This window comes from Eurosta solidaginis, chromosome 2 (genome assembly GCF_040869045.1).
Source record: "Eurosta solidaginis isolate ZX-2024a chromosome 2, ASM4086904v1, whole genome shotgun sequence".
Classification (NCBI taxonomy): domain Eukaryota; kingdom Metazoa; phylum Arthropoda; class Insecta; order Diptera; family Tephritidae; genus Eurosta; species Eurosta solidaginis.
The window spans coordinates 246453105-246480816 of record NC_090320.1 but is presented as its reverse complement, the minus strand read 5'-3'; the positions used below and the strand labels follow the sequence as shown (position 1 = coordinate 246480816).

Sequence of the window (27712 nt, the reverse complement as noted above, 5' to 3'; positions counted from 1 at the left end):
ATATGCAACTATGTCACCAGGTATTTGATCCAGAATAGCTGCATTTATATCATTGACGTCCTTATTTTTCCCAGCTCAAAATTGTTCTTTCGCTGAGCCAATCATAGTTTTTGTAAAGTTGAACTATGTTTGGAAATACACTCTGTATCAATGTCTCTTTAGACTGTGCAAAAGTGCAGAAATTGTTAGGCAATGTAATCATTCCTTTTGGATCGACATACATTTGGCCATTTCCGACTTTCAGTAATTGCTGTGAAAATTCAGCTGCTGACAGATCGTTTTGTATTTGAACACGTACGTTTGTAGTAAATGTAAGCGTGTTTAGACGTCTCCACAAATACGATGATTTTAAACATGCATTGATTTCATCTGCAGCCGTGGATTTTGGGATCACAGGTAATGTTTGCCTGAAATCTCCAGCCAATAAAATCATGGGACCTCCAAAGGCTGTTTGGCTTCCGCGTAGATCTTTCAAAGTTCTATCAAGTGCTTCCAATGATTTCTTGTGTGTCATAGTACACTCGTCCCATACTTTAAGAACTTTTGCCACTCCAGATGTTTTCGAAATATTACATGTTGGTGTTTCATTTACCTGCACATTCAAAGGCAACTTTAATGCAGAATGTGCTGTGCGGCCGCCTTCCAGTAATGTAACTGCAATTCCGGAAGAAGCGAGTGCCAATGCAACGTTATTATCTGATCGAATTGTTGCTAATATCAATGAAATCAAAAAGGTCTAGCCTGTTCCCCCAGGAGCATCCAAGAAAAACAACCCACCAGTTCAATGGCTAACATTATTCATTCCAATTGTACTAACGATTTGTTTGACATCGACAAACAAATGTCGTCAATCCTTATCAATGCTTCATTGTAAATTTCCAATGTCAATTCCAACTCATAATTTGCAGTATTTCGACGTATTTGCTTTAAAATATCATCTGCCGTATAATCTTTGAAATTATTCCATAATTCCAATGGATTAGATGGGGAGCATATTGCAATTATTATCGAAAATAATGTTCGTATTTGATGTGGGCTGGCTATTACAGCTGAAACGGCAAGCGTATCTTCCCAATGCTTGTCATTCTCCAACAAATTGTTGACATTCTTCACGACATGTAGCGCACAATTCACCATTAATTGTTCTTAAAGCTCGGAATGATGTTGAGCCACGAACATTAATTAACAACAATCGCAAGTAAAAACACTCAGCATTATTTGGATGAACTGCATAAATGCGTCCTAATGCATGTGTTGAGAACACATTAGGATGACCTTGAACTGGTTTTCCTTGTTTTCGCCTTTGAAATATTTCCTTCATTTATCCCATGTGAAATATTGTGGCACTTCTGCATATAGCAATGTTCTTGCAAAATCGTCCGATTGACATATATGAAAAAAAGGCAGTCAAAGTTGTAGACGGTGCACTTCTTGCTCTAAGCGCTGCATTTTCAGGAGTAAAATAAACGCGTTGGCCATTTTCAAGGTGTGTTTGTGTATGTGAGCTGAAGCATCTCTCATAAACCTCGGATCATATGTTTACTCTCCTTCGAAAAAAATTTGCAACTTAGCAGCACGGCACAAATCGAAAAATTCGTATATTTATTCAAAAAATGTTGTACACATGAAATGATCTCGAGACGCTCGTCACCTAGAGAAAAATTACCACTCATCAGCACAGCTTCCTTTTGATACCCATATTGAAGTACTCATTAGCAGCTTCCATTTGATACCCATAATGTAAAAACACATCCTAAGGTTATTCTGATCCACGTTTTGGGCAATATCTCGAGACCATAGTCACCCACATGTATGAAAATTACCCTCTGCTAAAGAACTCAGCTTTGCTAAAGAGAACAGCTTTCATTTGATATCCATATTGTTTAAACACATTCTAGGGGTATCTGGGTCCACGTTTTGGCCTATATCTCGAGACCCTAGTCACCTAGGGGTACGAAAAGTACCCCACATTAAAGTACTCATCAGAAGCTTCCATTTGATACCCATAATATACAAGCACATGGTAGGGTTATCCGGGTCCACGTTTTGACCTATGTATATCTCAAGACTCTAGAAATTAAAAAAAAAAAATGTTTGCTAAAAACCTTCCCCTCTTTGATCCCTATAATATGAAAAAGAACGAATAAAATTGGCCTCGTATCGGCCCCAAAACATGGACAGGAACGAACATCATTTTATTTTTATATATATAGATATACAAAAGATTCAATGCACGAAACATCTCCGATGAGATTCAGGCCGTGCTCCTTATAATTTTTCCAACAAATTGGCTTGACGGGAACTACATGCTTTATGCCGACTCCGAACGACATTGCAAGGCAGATGAATTTTCACTGATAAGCTTTTCATGAACAATCAAAACAAGTAAAAATATTTCCCTAGAGTAAAAGCTTAAAGGCAGCCGCCGTGGTGTGGTCGTAGCGTACTTCGCCTTCCCCACCCAAGATGTTGGGATCAAGTCCGGGACAAAGCAACATCAAACATTTGGAAACAAGTTTTTTTAATTAGAAAAACGTTTTTCTAAGCGGGGACCCTCTACACAGTGATTTGGCAAAAAATCCGAGTGTATTTCCGCGATGAAAATCTTCTCAGTTAAAACTCATCTGCCAAAACATGTAGGTCTTGTCCCGCCAATTCGTAGGACAAATTAAAAGTAACACGACGCAAATTGGAAGAGAAGTTCGGCCGACAATCGCTTCGGAGGTTATCGCGGGTGCTTTGTTAGTCACTGTACGTACATATCTAAAGAAATAACTTAAGCACAACTGTATTATTTTTTCGCTTTTTTTTTCAAAATTTTTGGAAAATTGTTTTCTTTCTAACTTTTTTTCTTTTTTCGTTTATTATTTTTTCTTTCTAACTTGATATTCTTTAATACCAAAAGTTGTTTTAGTTCTTTCACATTAATTTAATTTCATTACTCTTTTCCTTTTTGCTTTTATTAACTTGAGTTTTTTTTCGATTTTACTGCAGTTTTCTTTTTTTTATATCCATTTGCTTTGCATTCCTTTGCTGCCTTTAAAACGAGAAACGAACTATTTGACCACTAACTATATATGTAGTTAATATGTTTCTATTTTACACAATTGTTTATAAATTCTTTTCGCGTAAGATGGACAACAAAATAACAAGGAAGTTTTTTCAGTTCAATAAAAGAACACATACAATTTGTTGGTATTTTGTTGGCAACTAAAAATATAAATCAACGTCAGTAGCAAGAGAAATCTATGCAAACGTTTTTGTATCGAGGGGACAAGAAATTAAACAAAGAAGCGTCACGAAACCAAGGGAAAAATGCTATTGGTATGTTTAGGCAACATATGTAGCTTAAGTCTTAGAACCCATTGGGTGACTGGTTTACTAGAAATAAATACTAGTTTCACATGGGTATTCAGTAATTCAACAAAGAGTCCTTCTCGGTATGATAAAGTCACCCACTTAAATATTAATAATGGGGGCACCTTGTACATAAGAAGATAATGGTTCCAATTTTAATGTCAATCCCGAACACAGTAGGTAAATACATATACTCGAGAGCTACCCCGGCTGAGTGGAAAATCGCATAACTTGGCTTATGGCCCAAAAACAGTCTAATACTAGGTTCAAACACACACCAAATTGGCAATTTATACTGTTTGGGCAATTTATTACGCAATTTGTCATATAATAAATTGTAATAATAAATTGCCAATTTAAAAAAAATTGCGTAATAAACTGTTTCAAACTGCAAATGCAACATTGTAAAGTGTGTTTATTGAGTATACTTAAACGTCAGTTACGCATGGCTGAACTATATGGTTGGCTCATTTCATCAGCTGATTTTATGTCTTTCATTTCACTGGAGTAGGGATCGTCAAAAGAAGATGGCAAAATCAAAATGAAACCAAAACATTGAACACATTTTCTTACAACACACAAAAATTTCAAAGTTTTATGTTTTCATTCCATTCCATTCACATAATACCAACACGTACATTTTGACAGTCTCAACAAAGATATGTTGTTACTGTAGAGATGAGCCAACCAGCTATCAAATTACTATTGTGTAAGCTAAATAGAGTTGTATGAACACCACTCAATTTAAATCGAAATAGCCTCAATTTATTTTTCTGTTTGAACATAGTATAAATCAGCAAGTAATGTTGTTGTTGTTGTAGCTCGAAAAACGTTTGAAAGCGCAATCTATTCTATGCTTTCGTGAACATTTAAGATTGGCGCTTACGACGTTTTTGGGGCCGACCAATTCAAAAATGGCGTTAATCAAAATTTGTTTAAAAATTGTCCTACCTCAGAATTTCATTAAAGAAACCACTCAGCATTCGTTTGAAGAAGAGTCTACCTCAGCCAAAATGCAGTGGCGTAGTGAGGGGGCATCTGGCCCGGGCAAGAACATTTAGCAGAGAACACTAACACCACAAGTAACACCAGAAACGAAGCTACAGTTCTGTTGCAAAATATACATGAAATTTTAGTTTCAAAACATTAGTTCATTTTGGGTATGAAATCTTAAGAGGATTCATCGTGTGCAGCTCACATCCGGGAATGAATTTTAGAGAAGCGTATCATCGTCTTAAATCATTAGCGACTGAACTATCTGAAATTCGAGACACTCTCAATAGAAAAAGCGAAATCTCTGTGAAAAATTGGATATTGATATAGTAAAACGTGTAAGAAGGCACCGCAAAATGCCCGGCGAATCGGCTAGAGATGTTGGTCTTTCCACAGAATGTGAAATTTCTCGAGTTATGAAAAGTGAATTGGGTGAATTTTGTAATACAGATTTCGATGGAACAAAACTTTTTGTCGAAATATGTGGCCAAAAAAATATTTTGCACCGGGCGCAAGAAAACCTCACTACGCCACTGCCAAAATGTATTGAATTTGAAATTCCTATCTTGTTTTAAGTATTTTTTTTGCTATTTATAATACCTTTTTCATTGTTTTTCCACTTTTTGAACACTACTCTCCTTTTGTCTTTAATTAGTTTCCACATGCCATCATTGAACTTGCATTGAAGCATTTGTCAATGCTGATACTAATTTTTGCGTCATTGAGACCGCATATGTTTTCACTACTGGGAACATACCTAAGGCCAGAGATATGTATTTTTACGAAAACAATTATAAAACGCTTGTTTTTATTTCATTTGTAGTTTCACATCGTGCAAAAAAGTTGATAATGGACTATTTGACGATTGACTAATTGATTTCGATTGACTGGCTCTGATGCCTTCAGACATATTGGCAGCTGAGCTTTGTATTGTGACGGAAAGCAAAATGCATTTAATTGCAAGCTTAGTTTGAACTGACGGATGATGGGGTAATTGCTTTTTGGGTAAAACAGTGAAATGAAAAAAATTGTTATGTGAGATTCACATAAAGCCAATAAATGCATCCGCTTTGGACGGAGAATTAGACGCGAACAAATCATTCAATCGTGTAAATGACCATAAATAGTGCAAAAATGTAAAGAGTGGTTTTTGTTTAGCGTTGGGAGATTAAATATATGGGCGCAGAGGGTGCAAGTTGTTTTAAAAATCCATCCATACAGAACTACTTAACTGCATTTAAAAGAAAAAAAAACATATTTTCTACAGCTTTTGGGTTAAATTTAATTAAGACCAGTAAGCATGCGCTTTAAAAAAGAGCTTTAGAAAATGTTTGTAAGTAAGCAATTAGAGAGATCAGTTGTTGTTTAAAATGTCGTCTAAAGGATAATAGTCCTAGATCCCAGGGCATCCAGATGTTGCTTATTTTGTGATTAACAAAATGTGTACTATGTTAAAAAAGGCTCGGTGAGACTTCCCTTCTTCCAAATTTATTCATTTTCTTAGTTAGGATTATAATGTTAGTCCGAATTCAAAATTTGAGCGAGTTCCGTACATAAATCACGGATCTAGGATAAAGGAAGAAGTCATCTAGACTATGCAATTTACTGGCTGTAACGCAGAAAGGATTGATCCCTTGAAAAAAAGGAATTCAAGGGGTTGATAAGAGCAATATAAAGCTTTATAGCTTCAGATCTTATGCAACCGAATTTTCAACATCACCTACGCGAGGGGAATCCTGGTACAAATATGAATGTATCATAAGAAAATTAAATATTTTAGTAAAACGGATTTTTGTGACCTAAATAACACTACTCAACAAATTTGGAACAACTTTAGTCTCCAAGAATAAAATAGGCCGTTCCTAAAGTGAAATTTTCTCCTGATTCCGAATATGACTTCCATTTTCCTGTGGCAGATCTAGTTTCCGAGATATCGGCGAACATATGAAAATTCCCATTTTTGCAGAACACTACTTCATTTAGGTACGGAAAAAATTTGTATTTTTCACTTTTTCGGTTTAAACTGTTGAATTGTACATTATACTAATTCCCATAAACATTTCTTGCTTTCACCTCATTTCAGTATCTTCAGTAGTTTGGCCACTATGCCAAAAAACGTTGAAGAAATTTTGAGAAAAAAAAAGAAACTTTTTACAAAATTTCAGATTTAACCACTTTAAAATCGGAAAAATTCTATGGACGAAAAAAAGTTAGCCCTCCTATGTTGTAGGTAATTTAACTACGAAAATTTTAAGCATACCAGTACAACAATCGGACGTGCCGTTGAGACTATAGCCCCGTTAACTTGCAAGCGTCTATACTAAAATTTTAGTATTACTTTGATAAAATTGACATCAAGTATTTAATTGTCACTACTGTTTGTTGTAAATTTTGTTTTGCAAAATGTAGTGCAAATTTATACATACTATATCGGTAGATGTGTTTACGAAATGGCTTGTTGCAAAAGGGATTTTAAATGTAAAAATAATCCGGATGATTTTTGCTTTATTTGCGGACATTATATTTTCGGAAACTCGGCTCGGAAAATAACTACTTCTGTCAAAGATGCATACTTTCATTATTTCGGTTTCCGTGTAAAAAATCTCGATAAATCTTGGACATCTCATTTTATTTTCGCCTCCTGTAGATTAACTTTAATGAGATGGGTATCGGGTAAAGGTCATAACATGAAGTTTGGTGTTCCAATGATGTGGACTGAACCCTTTAACCACGACCAGTGCTAGTTTTGCGTGATAGACCTTAAAGGTAAAATGAGAAAAAAGGGGAAATTAATAAGTTATCCAAATGTGGCATCAGCTAAAAAACCAAAACTACATTACCATACCTTACCCATACCTATACCGCTTATAAGTTTTGAAGCCTCAAGCGAAAGTGACTCCGAAGCAGATAATTCAGACAGTGAACAAGAAGGAGAGGTCCCACATCGAGTCTCGCAAGCCGAACTTAATGACTTGGCCAGAGATTTGAAATTATCGAAATTTGATAGCGAAGTTCTAGGATCTCGTTTGCAGCAATGGGCAGCCTGGGCCCTTCGACAAGTACTTCCAAATTTCGAAATAGGCACAAGACTTTCTCTTCTTTTTTTACTAAAAGTGAAAATATTTGCTACTGCAATGATGTTCCAAGGTTTATTTGAAGCACTAAAATTAGAAAATGAAGTGGATGATTGGCGCTTGTTTATAGACAGTTAAAAACATAGTTTAAAAGCCGCATAAATGAAATTCGTTACCGTCAATACCAATGGCACATTCTGAGAATACTAAAGAAACTTATTTAAGCATATCCAATTTACTTGAGCTCATTCAATATAAACAATTTAATTGGAAAATTTGTGCGGACTTAAAGGTAAGCAGTTTCGGTGGTACAATTTAAAATAAATAGTATATGAAATACATCCCAGCATGTCCCTCAAAATGCATTTTTTGCATTCACATTTGGATAATTTTCCCGCAAGCCTAGGTGCTGAAAGTGATGAACAGGGTGAAAGGTTTCACCAAGACCTCATGTTTTTTGAAAAGCGTTACCAAGGTTTTTGGAATGAAGAAATGATGGGAGATTATTTCTGGACAATAATACGGGAGACAAACCCAGAAAATTGTAAACGGGTAGTTAAAAGTACCTACGTCCCTCACTATTGACCACCACGGTAAAATCGGTCAATTTGACTTTTTTTAGATGTAGATATGTATGTATTTAATGTTGTTGTCGTTGTTGTTTTTTACTGAATTGCTGATTTATACTCTTATTACTCAATTGAATACAGTTTAACGTGCAAACATATGTCTATAATAAAACGTTATAAAAAAATAAAAACGTAGTTTGAATAAAAATTGTCTCTATAAAAAATTCTAGGATAGACGCTTGCTAGTTAACGAGGCTATAGTCTCAACGGCACGTCCGATTGTTGTACTGGTATGCTTAAAATTTTCGTAGTTAAATAGTTAAATTACCTACAACATAGGAGGGCTAACTTTTTTTCGTCCATAGAATTTTTCAGATTTTAAAGTGGTTAAATCTGAAATTTTGTAAAAAATTTCTTTTTTTTTTCTCAAAATTTTTTCAACGTTTTTGGCATAGTGGCCAAACTACTGAAGATACTGAAAGGGGGTGAAGGCAAGAAATGTTTATGGGAATTAGTATAATGTATAATTCAACAGTTTAAAACGAAAAAATGAAAACTACAAATTTTTGCCCTACCTATATGAAGCAGTGTTCTGCAAAAATGGGAATTTTCATATTTTCGCCGATATCTCGGAAACTAGGAAGTCATATTCGGAATCAGGAGAAAATTTTACTTTAGGAAAGACCTATTTTATTTTTGGAGATTTTTTTTTGTCGAGTTGTGTAATTTGTTCACGGGTTAAGGTAGCGGATATTCACTCCGTGAAACACATTTTGGTAATTGTTTGTAACGTCTGGTGGACCTGGGATCTCACAATATAACGTAGGCTACAAAAATGGAAGAATTTCAAAGGGGAACTAATTTTAACAGTTTTTTGTTCCAACTCAAGGAGTGCGGAGAATATATGACAGGAGGAAAAATTATGAAAGTTCAAGTGAACTTCACTTTATGAAGGGCACACTTCTTATTGCTAGATAGCGCGGGATTTGATGAACCCGATGACGACAGAATATACACTGCACAACCTGAATATTACGAATTTAGAATAGCAATATGCGGTTAAAAAAAATAAGAAGTCGCCGGGAAACTACAGACTACCCGCAGAGCTGTTCCAACACCGAGGCGAAGAGTTAGTGAGTGGCATAACCTAGCTACTATCCAAAATATGGTCGAACGAGCACATGGCAACTGATTGAAATTTACATAAGTGTGCTATACTCAATCCACGAAAAAAACGTGCTCCGCCAAAACGCGCTAAATACTGCGTTATCAGCCTACTTAATATCGCATATAAGGTCCCAATTATGATATTAAGCTAAATACTAAAGTCCAAAGTCAAGGAACTGATTGGACATTGTTAGTGCCTTGTATATCTGATATCGACCAGATCTTCACTATACGCAAAATTTGGAGAGGACTCACGATAACAGAATAAGTTAAACTCTTACTTATCCAGAATCAAACCTGATATACCCAATGTATGTACCGCATGTAATGTATCCCCACATGACACGAACCATCTTTTCAATTGCAGTATGGAAACAACACCTTTAACACCCATATCTCTCTATCCCTATCCTGTTAAAACTGCAAGTTTCCTTGGGTTCCCTTTGGAGTATATTGATGACAGTTGAGTGATCGCACCTATTGGATGGGGCAAAGCACTGTTACCACAACAACAACAACTGGCTTTGGCAAATGGTGTATCTCCACAATCCCTCCATGGCAGTCACTTCACTAATATCACTCTTGCCAACAAGTTCCACTTCAGACAGAGCAGTCACTTAAAAAATAAAATCCTCAATCTGCCGCGGGATACTATAGCCGGATATCTATCACTTAATATGTGTCCCCTGATTATCAATAGATGCACTGGGTATAAGCTCAGTTTAGGAGTGAATATCTATATTAAAACAAGGCTCTTCAAAATATAGACAGACATAGAACTACAACTATAGGCAGAGGTAGAACTTCACCAAGATTATATTAGACATTTAGCAAATTGTCGTACAGGACGTATGCGTTACATTAATTTGAAACCACAGTCTGGTCCCCCTAAAAGACCTAAATTTTGAAGAAGGTCTAGATTCGAAATTTCTCATGAAACATAAAATTATTGAAAAGTCAAAGCTATGAAGTTCAATAAAAAAAGTTTTCGTGTACGAAAATTGCACACAAATAAATGCATTAACTTATACATACATACTTATATATATGAACATCCATAAAAACTTAACAAAACACAAAATGAATTTACCGCAATTAGTTGTCAAGTGCATTTTCTAAAACTGAGCAACAAATAATTTGAAAAATACATAAAAAATCACAGCCTCTTCAGTTGAGAAAGATAAACTAAGAAGAGATAAATGAGTGGTAGACAGATGCAACAGCAAAGATAAAGAAAGACGAATAGCACTTCCGGTTTTACATATCAAAATATAAATGTAGTGGTTGAACACACATACAGCAGCGAACAGAAAAAGAGCAGTGGCAATTTTTGTAAAATTTCGTCAATTGAATTGTTTTTTTTTATATTTAAAAAAGATATTCTAAGCAATTTTCAGCTCAAACTACACTTACCAATCTCAAAAACGTTTTCGAAAAAAACTGAGAATAATTAACGAAAATTTCGAATTCTTTATTTGGAGTTCTCTGAATTTGTTTGAGTATGCATTTTTGTAGCTCCATCTATCAAAGTATGTGATTGGTCTCTCATGGTTGGCATAAATTCCCGAAAATGTATTCCGAAGGATGTTTCAGATATACTTCCATGTGAAAAAATAGTTCACACCTTGGTTTACTGTTTACTGTGTCGATCCAAAAATAAGTACATCCTACACGCTGCCGGATTACTGCAGCGTCTTTCAGGCGGTAATTATAGCCGCGAATGAAGTAGCAGAAATTCTGAAAAAATGGTCGCGTCAATACATAATCTGATAGTCAGGCGTCGATTAAGGCAATAATCTTAACACAGTACTTCATCAAAAAGTGTACTGGAATGCAAAGAAGCATTGGAAAAATTTCGCTCAGGCCGGACCATAGATCTAAACTGGGTTCCCGGTTATAAAGAGATAGAAGATAATGAAAAAGCCGACGAGTTGTCAAAGGAGGGTGCAACTCTCGCTGAATCGATGATAGACGTCCCTATCCGTTTGGGAGAAATCAAAAGGAGAAAGGAGTTTCATATAATCGATCAAGCAGGAAAGGCGTGGACAAAAGCGCAGGGCTGCAAAATTTCTAAAATCATGTGCAAATCCTACGATATTAGACTCGCAAAGAGGCTCATATCAGTGAAGAGAGAAGACTTAAGGCTCACGACGGGCTACTGCCGTTATATGGTTATAAGGAATGCCTCGTCAGTAACTGCTCGCTTGCCAGATCAAGGCTCCATCTTTAGGAGCGGCAGAGTTGCCTGGGTCCCAGGAAACTTCTATTATTTGCCAAGAGGACGGTGTTATTCTATAACATAAGTCCTGGTACCTGATTGGGCCTCTACGTTCAGTCTTAAACAAATTCTGATAACACTATGGACACATTTAGTATATGGGGGTCTTAATTGACCGGCCACTTATATCTAACTTTGTTTGGAGGGAAAGCACCCGTCGGCAAAAAAAATTGTCAGAAGTCAATGCAAACTTACACTTTCTTTGACTAAAATAATTTAAGCAACAAAAATACTGGAGTAAGCAATTCAGAGAACTCCGATTAATAGTTCCAAATTTTCTCGAATTTTCGGAACGTTTCCGAAAACGTTTTTTGATTGGTTAGCATGGTTTTAGTTTCAAAACAAATGCAAGTTTTTTCTTAAAATATCGAAAAAAAAAAATCTTGACGAAATTCGATAGAGATTGTCACTGCTATTTTTCAATTCGCTGCTGTATATGCACATATGAATACATATATTAACGTATATAAATATATGTATGTGCTATACGCAATAATATATGTATGCATTGCCATTTATATGCTAAAAATATTTTTAAGGAATTTCGAAATATTTTTCATATTGAAAATAAGCACACGCCAAAAATTGGTTACAAGGTCGTCATATTCGCATTTAAAAAATATATAAAAAAAAACACGAAATATGTAAATTCGAAAAGCACATACAAATTTTTGTAGAAATTGGATGTTTTTTCCACTCCGCGTGGAGTATGTCGATTTTTACATTGCCAGTAGGAATTTTCACACGGTGTTGACAGCAACTTCACACGATTTATCATTCGCTAACAACGCACCCGCACAAAACTCAACGAGAACAGAGATAATAGTAGCAAAAAATATTTTTATTTAGTCAAAAGATACAAATTTGTTTTTTTTTTTAAATCTACGTGTGGCACAATTTAATTTTTTTTTTTTTTTTTTTTGATATTCCAAATTTAATTTTTTAATATTTTAAAATTCTGTTATATTTCATACATGCACATCTGATTTTTTTTTTCACAAATATCACAAACGCTTTTCAGTTAGAAACGCCCCTTAAAGTTTTACACGTTCGCGTGTTCACGTTTAGCTAGATACTGAGGAGGCAGCCAAAGCGAACTCTTTTGTCAACGCCAAAACGGCTAGCCGAGAAGTAGCGAATGACGACATGCTCACAAAAGCATCCATTGAGCCAAACAAACACCATAACACAACACACAGCAGAAGAAGATGATCAATACGAGTATATCAGAACTGCGGAGCAATGCTCTTGACGCAGCAGCAGCCACACACATGACACATGACATCCCCCAACATCCCTGTGTCATCGGTTAAGGTGGGTGATTTAAGAAGTCGCCTTCTTTGAAAAAAAAAACCAAATTCATTGAGGATTTGGTGTCTATTATGAATTTTTTTGCACTATAATTACACCGCTCAATTTTATTATATGTATGTAAGTGCATATGTACTTTGTTTAGTTTTGTGTGCTTTTTTTGCATACCATTTTGTTTATTGCTTCTATAGTACATAATACATACATATCTAATATTTATATGAAAATATACAATCATGCATATGTATTTGCACTGAGCTATTTTCTTTGACAGACTATTTATTTTTCGGTTTTTCATTCTCTATTTTCTTAATATTATTTTCTCAGCGCGATTATTAAAAATGTGAAAAAATATTTCAACAAATGTATGCCCTCATAAAATAATTTTGGCTGAGGCGGTCAGAGCAGTTTGCCATTTATATGTATAGTTAAGATAATAGTATTTGAGGATTATGTTCTCGAGGAATAAGCTTAAAAATTCCAGACATATTAATAATATCTATTTTCTAAAGAATAAATCTAAGAAAACTAGCTAAAAGTGCGTACCTTGTATTAAATAATGATATTAAGGCGCGATGTACCACAGATGAGATTGAGGGCGAGCTTCACCTCCAAACGCAGTCCTATTTTTAATTTTTCCTACAAATACGCGGACATGCAATACATGGTTTATGCTGAGATCGAACGGCATCTGTAAAGCAGATGAAATTATGCTGAAAAGGGTTCCATGCGGAAATATCTTCGGAAGGCTTGCCAAACCATTACCTGACGGCGACCCTGTTATAAACTACCAATGCCGTAAGGTCGCCTTTCACACAAAATTTTCTAAATTATTTTTATGCTGCGTTTCCCGTCATTTGAGTTGGGAACCTATGGCTATTTTGGTTAGCACACTACATCTACACGGCGGCATCGAGGCTCTGTCAAGCATTTTATACGAAAGTGCGACTTCAGGTTTCAATTTTTCTTGGAAATCGTCTCCATATAAAACAATTGACACACATAACCTATCCGTCTATATTAAAGCCACCTTCGGCATCACTAAAACGAACTGCTTATATGCCGCAATCTGAATTTGACCTTGCAGTACTTATACGACTGTGCAAAATGACGTAGAGCTTAACCGTGAGCTGATAAACATAAAATAAATAAGTCAGAACTGGAAACGGTATATCCTAGCCGTTCGAGACTGAACTCGGCTTAAGAGAAAGTTATGCCCTATCTTGCGATTACTTTAATTTTATGCTGGAGAAAATTATACAGACTCGAGATCTTAACCACTCGATACCCTGCTTCTAACGCTATAATTCAAGGATACCCTATTGCCTTGGCAGCTACATCACTTTTGACGGATATAAATTCGGGACTGTTCTGGGAACTGGCATTAACATCGAAAGCAATGTCAACCAAGAAATCAAAACGAGAATAGCTCTTGCCAACAAGCGCTACTTTGGACTTAGTAAGCAACGGAAAAGTAGGATTCCCTCTCGACGAACACAAATGACGTTCTACAAGTAGCTCAAAGTACCTGTCCTGATGTGTCTCGGAATCATGCAGGATGTTGAGAGAAGATAGCTTTTGGAGCGTTGAAAGGAAAAGTTCTTCGGAAGATTGATAGCGCTGCCCGTGATGCTGACGGCGAATATCGATGGTGGTTTAATGATGAACTGTATGAGCTTTGTGCGGATGTGAAAATATTGCAGCATAAAATCCCAAAGGCTTCACTGGCTACGTTATGTTATGCGAATGGATCTCCACCTAAGGGCAGGTGGAGGAAAACAGGACCTCCCTGGCTGTTCCGAGTCGGCGCCAATTATCAAGAAATAGGTATAGATTGACCAACTTATTATTAAACAGCCTAGGAGGTAGATTAGGGGTTGTGGTATTTTCATGAGTCAATATTACTTTGTAGAAAGTGAATGGTGACTAAAGGCAAGTATCCGCTATTGCTTTAAAAGCAACCGAAGATATAGAGTGGTGCAAGGAAAAAAATTCCTGACTTCATCACAGCGACAGAGTGCCCATCTTACTCACCAGATCTGTAGAAATAACCTTCCTCGAAGATTTTAGGGAGTGCTACCAATCTTGATTGGAGTTTCGCGGGATAAAGTTGCGAAAGTAGCAAGTCCTGATACAAAAAGGCAGATATATCTGAAGAGATTTAAATAAAAAAACTGTAAAGAATAGTGGAGCACGACAATGATATCGAAGATTGTATGAAACGAGTGTATCCACTAAATCGGTATGGAATGTTTGTCTTACGGATATACAAGAGCTACAAATTCAAAAGTGATAGGAGCTGACAAGTCGGCTGGAACATGCGCCTGAGGCACCATATGAAAACCAGTCAAAGGTAAATGTTTCATACTATGGCCTATGTCTGTAAAGCTTGGCATGGGACATGGAAATAAATGGAACAATTTGCATGTAAGTTAAGAGAGGTGTTTGCATCGTAAACACAAGGATAGATATTATCACAAGTTCAATACAATGAACAGTCTCGTACCTCACAGATGTTAGGGCTCATGGTAGCGCTGAACGTCAAGAAAAATGTAGAAGCTTAGCATTCATAATCATGTCAAATTTTTTTTTTGGCTTTATCTCATCTGATTTTTCTAAAGCATACGAAATATATGTACATAATTTAAACTCTGATGTGCACTGCTGAGCTATACGCAGACATCAACATAGTCCAGCGAATTAAAACGCAGCGGCTGCGCTGGCTAGGCCATGTTATGCAAAAGAAGGATGACGCTTCGACAAAGATGTTTCTATCGGAGCCCGCCTATGGAAACAGAGGTAGAGGGCGGCCCCCACTCCCCTGGAAGGACCAGGTGGAAAACGATTTAAACTACCTTGGTGTGACCAATTGGCGCCGGTTGGCAGAGAGAATGAGCGACTGGCGCCCCTTGTTGGACGGCCATAGCCGTTTAAACGGTTAAGCGCCAATAAGATAAGTAAGTAAGATGTGTACTGTATGTATCCATTATAAATTCCCCAATATGCATTCTGGTTCAATAGTATATCAAATCGATTGATCAATCATTGCACTTCTTCATAGGGAACAGTTCTTTCAATCAATACAAGACAGTAAAAATTGGATCACTCCATCTGATTGTATACTGTATGTAACCATTATAAGCTTCCAAAAAATGTATTATAACCTGCAACGAAAAATAATATAACTGCCTTAGAAAATAATATTTACCGAACATAATACATTTAATAACTTTAGTATATGAAAGAAGTTTTACTTTCCCACAACCGCTATATTCTTTCTATCTGCCAAATATAATGCTTTCGTACAGTAAAATTGTGTGTGTATTCACTTTGACATTAACAGGCTGCCACACAACAACCAAAACTTGCTTTTAATATTAATAAGGAAACCAGCAATGGCATTGGCTGCGCTACGCTAGATGCCCTCAACGCTAATTTAATTGCAACCTATTACACAAAATTAGCAGCAACAAATAATAACGAGAATACAATAATAGCATCGACGCGCTTCCAGCTTTCCAGCTAATTTAATACTGTAACGAATTTAGGGAAATTCCACTTATTTGCAACCTTCTGCTAACGTTTCTATCGCTAAACTGTTGAATAAAACACTCCAATATTATGTATTACAAAATGGTCTTTATTAGACTTCTTTGAAAGTACTTCACAATTAAACTTCACTTCGCAGCTGATAGCGTGTTTAAAACAAACTGAGTTATGCTTGCTCAGCTTTTGCTCTGTTTATAATCTCTGCTGTGTCGTTCACATACTTCTATGCATTTCTTCTTCTAGAATTTACTACTTGTTTACCAGCTATAAACTCACCAGTTATAAACTACAGATGCGCGTTTATAGCTTCTCGCATAGCCATATGCGCGTGTATATGTGAGTGATACTTCCAGCGATGATTGCATACTTTTGTGAGTATCTCAGATATATGCATGTGTTTGTGCATATCTCTCCGCTTCTTGTATGTACATATGTGTAGACATAATAATTAATTTGTTTATGTAGATACAAGACGGCCACTGTGGTGTGATGGTAGCGTGCTCCGCCTACCACACCGGATGCCCTGGGTTCAAACCCCGGGCAAAGCAACATCAAAAATTTTAGAAATAAGGTTTTCAATTAGAAGAAAATTTTTCTAAGCATGGTCGCCCCTCGGCAGTGTTTGGCAAGCGCTCCGGGTGTATTTCTGCCATGAAAAGCTCTCAGTGAAAACTCATCTGCCTTGCAGATGCCGTTCGGAGTCGGCATAAAATCATGTAGGTCCCGTCCGGCCAATTTGTAGGGAAAATCAAGAGGAGCACGACGCAAATTGGAAGAGAAGCTCGGCCTTAGATCTCTTCGGAGGTTATCGCGCCTTATATTTATTTATTTTATAGATACAAGACTGTAGATACAAGACTGCTTAGTATATGCAAAAATATCAAAATTTTAATATTTCAGTAGCTTTAATTTATATGTCCCAGCACATCAAATAATCAAATTCCATAAGTTAATTATGTCTGCTAGGCAAATTTTTAATCAACCACTCGATTGAACGACTGAAAGGTTGCAATAGTTATGAATGAGAAGCTGATAATATTTTTACATCCCAATAAACCCTAAAAGCCTGATTGCTTTCATTCGCTGCATTTCTTGTTAGTTAAGTTTCTTGTTTCAGTAAACTTTTGTCAATCAATTATTTTCAGTTCCGGGTAAGAATCATTTGAGAAGGGAATTTCGATTCCATTCCAGTAATAAGCATGGTATAAAAAAGAAGGTAGTTCCACTCAAAATGTTTTGACGTATTTGGGGATTTTTGAAGTTTCACAATGTTTGTTGTTTTGCTAAAAGCGTTGCCATACCATTAATGTTTAAGGCGAAATTGTGGGTTTTCGGGATGGAAATTTTCTTCAGTATGAGAACGCAAAGACAATAATAATATGCTTTAGCACGATTTATGTGCTTGCATATCTATTGAGAATCAGTAAAACATGCAATTCTGTTGAAAAATAGTTGATGACTCATACATTGGCTAATGACTCATATCTTTATGGCAACTTGACCCCTAGACAGAAAGAAATACACGGAAAATCCTGTTGTTCTAGCATGGCCCTATTATAATGCCTCTACAGTGGATATTTCTCAAGGCATGTTGAGAAAAAGTGTACCTCCAAAGTCTGCAGTGAGTGAGAGGTGTTTCATTTGTTACGTTTGTACGACGCCACATCCATGTTAATGCTAAAACGGCACAGAAGTTGTATAGGCGGGCCTTGCCCCAAGGTAACCCCTGGTACAATGGGCAAAAGAATTCTCATAACTAATGGTAACCTACAGAGCTACAGGGGATGTGGACTTGTAGCCAATTTATCACCATTCAATTTCCTAAAAATTGCGTTTGAGTATGCTAAACTCTTTAGAAATTGCGGTTTTGGTTTATAAGGACCTTCTTTGGGCAACAATTGACAAACGTGTATGTGCTGTCAACATGTTGTGAGCAAACGCACGGACACTTATGAAGGCTATATTCCCTTGCTTTGAATACTTCGATCACTGTTTCTTCCACCACAGCAATTTTCGGGAGCTCGAAAAACTTATTAAAAACCTTCTTTCCTAGGCTGATATGTCGTATTAAAATATTTCCAACTCATGCGGCTCATTTTTTTCTTTTTCATTTAAAATAACTATGAAAGTAATTTATTTATGTAATCCATCAAAATTAGAAAAATTCGTACCACATTTCAATCTGGTAGCTTGTTTTTGGTGAAATTGTCATCGTACCCGCAAAAGTCAAGTGGTTAACGTCACACTAAATGGAACTACCTCCATTTTTTGTATCATGGTAATAAGTGAGATTGAGGGATTTGGGAATATGAAGTTACTAACAGCGGTTGTTCTACATTTGCAAGTTAAACGAGTAAGGAAGGCTAAGTTCGGGTGTAACCGAACATTACATACTCAGCTGAGAGCTTTGGAGACAAAATAAGGGAAAAACACCATGTAGGAAAATGAACCTAGGGTAACCCTGGAATGTGTTTGTATGACACGGGTATCAAATGGAAGGTATTAAAGAGTATTTTATGAGGGAGTGGGCCATAGTTCTATAGGTGGACGTCATTTAGGGATATCGCCATAAAGGTGGATCAGGGTTTACTCTAGAATTTGTTTCTACGATATGGGAATCAAATGAAAGGTGTTAATGAGTATTTTAAAAGGGAGTAATCATTAGTTCCATAGGTGGACGCCGTTTCGAGATATCTTCATAAAGGTGGACCAGGGGTGACCCTAGGATTTGTTTGTACAATATGGGTATCAAAAGAAAGGTGTAAATGAGTATTTTTAAAGGGAGTGGGCCTTAGTTCTATAGGTGGACGCCTTTTCGAGATATCGCCATAAAGGTGGACCAGGGGTGACTCTAGAATGTGTTTGTATGATATGGGTATCAAATTAAAGGTATTAATGAGGGTTTTAAAAGGGAGTGACCCAGAACATCATATGTCGGGTACCGCTAATTTATTTATATATGTAATACAACGAACAGTATTCCTGCCAAGATTCCAAGGGCTTTTGGTTTCGCCCTGCAAAACTTTTTTCATTTTCTTCTACTTAATATGGTAGGTGTCACACCCATTTTAAAATGTTTTTTTCTAAAGTTATATTTTGCGTCAATAAACCAATCCAATTACAATGTTTCATCCCTTTTTTCATATTTGGTATAGAATTATGGCATTTTTTTTCATTTTTCGTAATTTTCGATATCGAAAAAGTGGACGTGGTCATAGTCGGATGTCGGCCATTTTTTATGCCAAGATAAAGTGAGTTCAGATAAGTACGTGAACTAAATTTAGTAAAGATATATCGATTTTTGCTCAAGTTATCGTGTTAAGGGCCGAGCGGAAGGACAGACGGTCGACTGTGTATAAAAACTGGGCGTGGCTTCAACCGTTTTCGCCCATTTTCACAGAAAACAGTTATAGTCATAGAATCTATGCCCTTACCAAATTTCACAAGGATTGGTAAATTTTTGTTCGACTTATGGCATTAAAAGTATTCTAGATAAATTAAATGAAAAAGGGCGCAGCCACGCCCATTTTGAAATTTTCTTTTATTTTTGTATTTTGTTGCACCATATCATTACTGGAGTTGAATGTTGACATAATTTACTCATATGCTGTAAAGATATTCAATTTTTTGTTATAAATTTGATTTAAAAAAAAATTTTTCTTAAAAAGTGGGCGATTTTGCTAATTTTTATTTAGCACACATACAGTAATAGGAATAACGCTCTTGTCAAATTTCATCATGATATCTTCAACGACTGCCAAATTACGGCTTGCAAAACTTTCAAATTACCTTCTTTCAAAAGTGGGCGGTGCCACGCCCATTGTCCAAAACTTTACTAATTTTCTATTCTACATCATAAGGTCAACCCACCTACCAAGTTTCATCGCTTTATCCGTCTTTGGTAATGAATTATCGCACTTTTTAGGGTTTTCAAAATTTTCGATATCGTAAAAGTGGGCGTGGTTATAGTCCGATTTCGTTCATTTTTGTATATAAATAGCTATCTGAGAAAATAAAATAAAACATGTATAATTTCTTTTTAATTAATAACGCTTCATTACTGCTATCAACCACGTGTTTATTTCTCACAATAAACAGTTGTGGGTTGGCAACTGAAGATATGTGTTGGTTTGTTAATAATTTGATAATGATAATGACGTTGGGGATCAGCTCGGGAACTATAAATTTTACAAAATGTCTCAAAGGTGGGATAGTGATTAGAGAATGAAGTTGGATATCAACTTGAGAGCTATGTATATGGTTTAAGAATAATTATATAATGATGTTGGATATCAACTCCGAACTAGACTATATATTTCTCTAAGGCTGGAAATAATATTTTCCCCATGCTTATTGTGTAAACCAAATTGAGCTGTAGGTTCTTTATCAACAAATTATCTAGATAATAAAAAGCCAATATTGCCGTACAAAAAAGCCTACCCCAAAGGCAGCCTTAGACTGTGACTGAAAAACTGCTCTGCTGTTTAAATACAGTTTAAATTTGACTAGAATTTAAACAAACTTAGTTTAAGTCTAACCAACTGCTGAAAAACCGGGCCTGAAATAATGTTTAGGAGACCCAATTAGCGCGCGGCAGTGGTTAAATAACTGTCTACAAAACTGCTTGACCTCTGTTGGTCATTGTGTATAACTAACATAGTGGTTTTCGGTCAAAAAGTGGAGAATAGTGTGGAGATAAAATGGAGAATCACATTTCAGTTGCAACTGAGTATAATGCATCCTGAAATTTGGCAGCACTAATTTTCTGCGCAACAATTTCATAAGTGTAGATAAAGGTATGTGCTTAGCAGTCCATCTAAATTTTAAGTGCATATTAGAGCGGGACAAATTCAGTTGTTAATATCTGTTTCCAAACGTCTTATAGAAAACAAGTAAAGGTGTCTAAGTTCGGGTGTAAACGAACATTATATACTCAGCGTGAGCTTCAATTGCACATTTCATTTCAGATAAATTACTTTTCTACATAACACGTGGCACCGCCCGTTAAAAAAAAACTTCTCCCCATTTCCTCTTACAATAAAACTTGATAAGTGAAATATTATTGATTCATAACTATTTCTTGCTAAGTTATAGCTTATTATTCTAGTCTACGACCCTTTTAAACTTGTTTTATATCTGAGTTGCCGTGGTCTTTAACCGGTCTCGTCCACTTTTTCTCGAAATATTTCCTGCTACAGGAAAAATGTGTGTACCCAATTTTATTACGATCCGTTAATTTTTTTTCGAGTTATGGCTCCCGAAACATAGAAAATTGCTTAGTCATAAAAGGGGCGGTGCCACGCCCATTTTTTTAAATTTGAAGTTTTTGCTATTTATTGTTATAAATCCATTTGGGAAATGAAATACCATTGATATAAAGCTCTTTTTAGCAAAGATATAGCTTATTTTCTTCGTCCACGACCCTTTTAAAAATCTTTTATATAAAAGTGGGCGTGGTCCTGAACCGATTTCGTTAGTTTTTCTTCAAAGCATTCCTTATAGTAAAGGAAACCTCTCTGCCGACTTTTGTTACTAAAGGTTTAACCATTTTTGATTTATGATTAATAATATTTGTAAAATTGATTTTATCACAAGTGGGCGGTGCCACGCCCATTTTCAAAAATGTTTTCGAATTTTTATCAAGAGTCTCAATAAAGTCAAATTTCAACATTCTAGGTGTATTATTTACTAAATAATCAGGTTTTTTGTGTTTTCCAAAATGTTACATTTATAAAAAGTGCGCTTGGTTATCATCCGATTTCGCTCATTTTCAATACCAATCTATTCTGGGTCCAGGTAAGCTCGTGTGCAAAATTTGGTGAAGATATCTCAATATTTACTCAAGTTATCGTGCTAACGGACGGACGGACGGACGGGGGGAAATGGTTCAATCAATTTTTTTTCGATACTGATGATTTTGATATATGGAAGTCTATATCTATCTCGATTCCTTTATACCTGCACAACCAACCGTTATCCAACCAAAGTTAATATACTCTGTGTGCAAAGCACGCTGAGTATAAAAACGTGAGTGTGTTATGGCTGTTACGGCAGAAAGTCGTGAAAAACAGCCACGAATGGAGAGCAAAAAAGATTTAAAAAAATAATAACATAACATTACTTTTATTTTGAAAAATACGTTAAAATGGTAAATTTTAAGTAAAAAAAAAGAATTTTTTAAATAAATACATTAAAATTATAAAAATTGTGTTTTTTTGCTTATTACTTGAAAATATAGGTTTTTTTGAACATTTTTTTCTACTAAAAGGAATTCGAAAAAAAACTGTCTGAATGAAAGTTGTTGGAAATGTTCTGAACTTATTTTAGCTGTAAAGAAAAAAAATGTCCATAAGAAATTTGTTAAAAATGATAATATAATTCTATCAGAAGCTATGAAGATTTTTTGGCTAAACCCTACATTCATATGGGAAGTTGTCTATTTTGCAAAAGGCGGCGACTCGAAATCGGGCTTAGAGCTATGGTGTCTTTAGCAATTTTTCTTAGAATCATCTGTAGATTACCTTTTTGCTATACTCCTGATAGAAAAAAATCCATCCATACAATTTGACCCGCTCTAGTGCATATGTATGTATATTAGACTGGGTTGGTCCCCATACAAAAAAAAAAGTTGCTAATGTCCGCCCCTAAATTTGAAGACTATGTTGAGAGGGTTTCGGAAAATTTTTTTTTAAATTTTTTTTTGATCCTTCGAAATACAGCCAAAAAGGGTTTTTCGTTGTAACTTGGTTATTTGACGTCCGACTGTATTCAGAAGTCAGACTTTTCACCCCAGCTGTTATACTAAATTTCTCAAAAAGAATCCAGCCCTTCTAATAAGGGAAAAGGGCGGACCACGCCCACATTTTTACTTGTTCAGTTTGCTGAACGCGTTAACAAAAAAATAAAATAAAATTTCGAAATGTAGAATTTCGAACTTCAAACTTCGTAATCCGATATCTATTTTTTGAGGGCTAAGTTCGAAAAACGGAGATAGTACTTTGTTAACTTAAGCCTCAATCTCTACGAAAAAGTGGATTTTTCCAATACCCAGAAAAAAAGTTGATTTTGTCGCATAGTGTTATCATTATAAATACGAAACAACAGGTTTGACTCACTTCTTTACTTTGACTTCTCCTATTCATGATATTTGGCATATCTTTATTAACTTTTCAATGCAAACGCTGCAAGTTTTCCTCCAAAAATATCATGAGTTTCAGGTCTAAGTATAATAAGAAACAGGTAAAATAAGAGTTGCAATAAATATTGAAAGTGCTATAACTTCTTTGTTTATTATTTTATTAATATGGTTTCAAAGCAACATTTTCTTGAATTTTCAAGTAATTTCGTTTGGAATGGAAAAAAAACATACATTAGGGGGGGTAAAATTTGTTTAGCTAACCTAATCATGTGAAAACGACTTCATAGCTTAAAAGGCTTCTCAAGGCCAAAATAATGACATATCAATTTTAAAAATCGGACGTCAAATAACCAAGTTACAACGAAAAAACCTTTTTGGCTGTATTTTGAAGGATCAAAAAAAAATTAAAAAAAAATTTTCCGAAACCCTCTCAACATAATCTTCAAATTTAGGGGCGGACATTAGCAACTTTTTTTTTCGACACAGTCTAATGTATATACATGTAAAAAAAACACACAGCTATTAAATGGTAAATTCTTGGGAAAGAGCTTAATCAAAAATGTTTATTGGTATATTCCAATATGTACATATATGATATGAGCTTGCATTGACTGGTGCCGCCACAATACATTATTCGTCCGAGTAGTATTGGTGAGGAACCTGTAGGCGTTATTACCCCCAAATAAGAATAATCATACACAATGCACGTTAAGGTCAACCACATGTGGCCGCGGCATTTTTGGTGAATCGACAATTAGAGACACAAAGGCATGGTAAATATGAATGTTGTCATTTTAATTGTCTCTTCGTTTCTCAATTATTAGATTTGGTTGCCGCGCGCCAGTAGCAAATACCCTGCAGTCAAACCAACTAGTTGTATACTAGAAGAATACTAGTTTGCCAAAAATCTCAACTAGTATGAGTTCTGTCTTTTTTCCATATTAGCAACTGGTATTTTTAACACGGCGATGTCCTACGAAATACCAATTGCCAACCTCTGCATCAGCATCATACCAATTGACAAACTAGTCATTATATACACCAACATCGTACCAGATGCCATACTAGTCAGCATACCCATCAGACTCATACCAATTAACATACTAGTCAGCCTTTGCGCCAGCATTATACCAGATGGCATTCTAGTTATTATATACACCAATATCATACCAATTGACATACTAGTCAGTCTATGCATCATTGTAATAACAGTTGGCATACTAGTCGATATTTGCATCAGCATCCTATTTGATATACTAGTCTCAGTTGGGTTGAAAAATTACTTGAAAATTGATAAATTAGCTCAAATTTATGTTATTCATTATATTTCATTTCTATGAAAGGTATGTATATATATACATATGTATATAACTTTAAAATTTATCACTTCAATACATTATACTTTGGAATAAATTTTAATAAAAATACGTACATATATATGAAAACTAAAAAGTAACGGAATAACACACGAATGTGACGCAATCTCAAGACACAGGGCTAAGTTTATGGGTTCACCATGGCCAGAACATTCCCACATTAAATCCCTCAAGCCAAGAGAACTGCTAGGGTTCATCATGGAAGTCGGATGGGATGAGGTGCTGACCAATGGTCGCAGTGCAATCCTCAATAAGTTATCTATCTATCTAACGGAGAAGGAACGAACCAGTAGTGACTGACTGTGTCAAAACAGGCCAAGCTGCACTAGTGCCGTCCTGTTATGAGTGTTAATGGAGTTCAGAATGGTGGTAGTGATATGCACTTTACGGAAGTCATGCTGTTGGCTGGATAACCGAACAATTTCATTTAATTGACGGAATCATAACGCTTTAAACGTTTTCGTTACTGACTAAAGGGATAATATCGGTAGATACTGGCTGGGTTTCCGGTCTTTCTCTGTTATTCTGGAAAGGCATAGGCTTTTAACGACAAGTAGAAAAAATGTCCTGGGCTACTGATGCCCTCATGGCCAAGGTGTTTTGGCATCGGTATAGGTCTTCCGTCTGGGACTATTGATATTGGAGGCTTGGCCTTTTCAATAACTTCTTTAACCTCTGTTGAGGTAACGGTCAGGGTTGACTCGTCATGCTTGTGTTTATGTGCCCGTTGATTTGGACGATATCTAGCATTGTCGACTGAAGTATGAATTGCAAATTGGCTACAGAAAGCACTCGCGTATTTCCTCGAGCCGACAGACGAAATTCTAGTCAAATGAATATTTAAATACTAACTACCCTGCAGTCAAAAGCCAAAGTAGTCAGCAAAAATTCTAGTTCATTGACTAGAATTTTGTGGGGTTATTCATACTAGTTGGTGTATGGGTAGTTATTTGACTAGAATTTTGTAGCGTTCATCATGCTAGTCAGTTTTAGAATGGTTCATTGACTATGATTTTGTGGTGTTATTCATAGTAGTTAGTATTTGAATTATTTATTCGACTAGAATTTCGTCTGTCGGACTCGAGGAAGTGCGCGAGTGCCAGTTTGCAATCCATACTTCAATTGACAATGCTAGATATCGTCCAAATCAACGGGCACATAAACACAAGCATGACGAGTCGACCCTCACCGTTGCCTCAACAGAGGTTAAAGAAGATATCGAAAACGCCAAGCCTTCCATATCAATAGTCCCAGACGGATAACCTATGCCGATGCCAAAACACCTTGGCCATGAGGGCATCAGTAGCCTAACACATTTTTTTACTTGGCGTTAAAAGCCTTTGCCGTTCCAGAATAACGGAGAATGGCAAGGATAAAACCACTACCAAAGACCGGAAACCCAGCCAGTACCTAACTATATTATGCCTTTGGTCAGTAATGAAAACATTTGAAGCCGTTACGATTCCCTCAATTAAATGAAATTCTTCGGTTATCCAGCCATCACTTTCGTAAAGTGCATATCACTACCACCGTTCTGAACTCCATTAACACTAATCATAGGACGGTGCTAGTGCAGCTTGGCCTGTTTTGACGTAGTCAACCACGACTGGTTCGTCCTTCTCTGTTAGATAGATAGATAATTTATTGAAGATTGCACTGCGACCATTGGTCTATTGTGCCCTCATCTCCTTCACAGCACATCATCCAAGCCGACTTCCTTGATGAACCCTAGCCATTCTCTTGGCTTGAGGGATTTAATGTGGGAATGTTCTGGCCATGGTGAGCCCATAAACTTAGCCCTGTGTCTTGAGATTGCGTCACAGGATATGGTCCGCCGGCTCCGCTGATCGATCACAAAATCGGCATGTGTTATTCCGTTACTTTTTAGGTTTTATATATATGTACGTATTTTTATCAAAATTTATTCCAAAGTATAATGTATTGAAGTGATAAATTTTAAAGTGATATATGTATGTATGTATATTAACTTGGGTCGATTTGTATGGACGAAAGTTAACCAATATCGCGCCATCGATTTTTCGATAGGATTTGGGCTCAAGAAAAAAAGTTCCACTACGCATACCCAAAAAAAATTATTTTCGAGCCTGCGAAAAAAATAATGGCGAAAGGGTAAATTTTTCGACCAAAACACTCCCCAAAACCCAAAAAATATTTTTTTTTTTTTCAAAAAACTGTTGTAAAAATCAATGGCGCGATATCGGTTGATAAATCGACCCAGTCTAATATACATACTTTTTATATACATGAAATATAATGAATAAAATGAATTTGAGGTAATTTATCAATTTTCAAGTAATTTTTCAATCCAACTAGGACTAGTGTATTATGTAGTAGGATGCGGATGCAAATATGGAATAGTATGTCAACTGGTATTACAATGATGCACAGACTGAGTAGTATGCCAACTGGTATGTTGATGTTGAATACACTAACTAGTATTACAGTTGGTATGATATTGATGTATATAATAACTAGTATGCCATCTCGTATAATGCTGGCGCAAAGGCTGACTAGTATGTTAATTGGTATGAGCCTGATGAGTATGCTGACTAGTATGGCATCTGGTACAATGTTGATGTATATAATGACTAGTTTGTCAATTGGTATGCTGCTGATGCAGAGACTGGCAATTGATATTTCGTAGGACATCGCCATGTTAAAAATACCAGTTGCTAATATGAAAAAATTACAGAACTCATACTAGTTGGAATTTTTGGCAAACTAGTATTCATCTAGTATACATCTAGTTGGTTTGACTGCAGGGTAGTATTAATAACACCACAAAGAAAATGAACAAATGAACCATTCTAAAACCGACCAGTATGAATAACACCACAAAATTATAGTCAATGAACTAGAATGTTTGCTGACTACTTTGG

At 35.9% G+C, this 27712-nt stretch overlaps 1 protein-coding gene across 8 annotated transcripts in view; it reads right to left on the bottom strand.

Annotated features, from left to right (window-relative positions):
• Positions 1-27712, bottom strand: part of RtGEF (Rho-type guanine nucleotide exchange factor) — a 141289-nt gene that overhangs the window by 71064 nt on the left and 42513 nt on the right. For 2 of the 8 annotated variants that reach the window (XM_067767527.1, XM_067767528.1), the window contains exon 1: positions 12104-12531. The exons of 3 other annotated variants lie outside the window; for them this stretch is intronic. The gene's annotated coding sequence lies outside the window, so the exon portion shown is untranslated. Of the gene's footprint in view, positions 1-12103; positions 12535-27712 lie in introns of those variants that run through there. 3 more of the 8 variants (XM_067767522.1, XM_067767529.1, XM_067767530.1) reach the window with 3 other exon arrangements.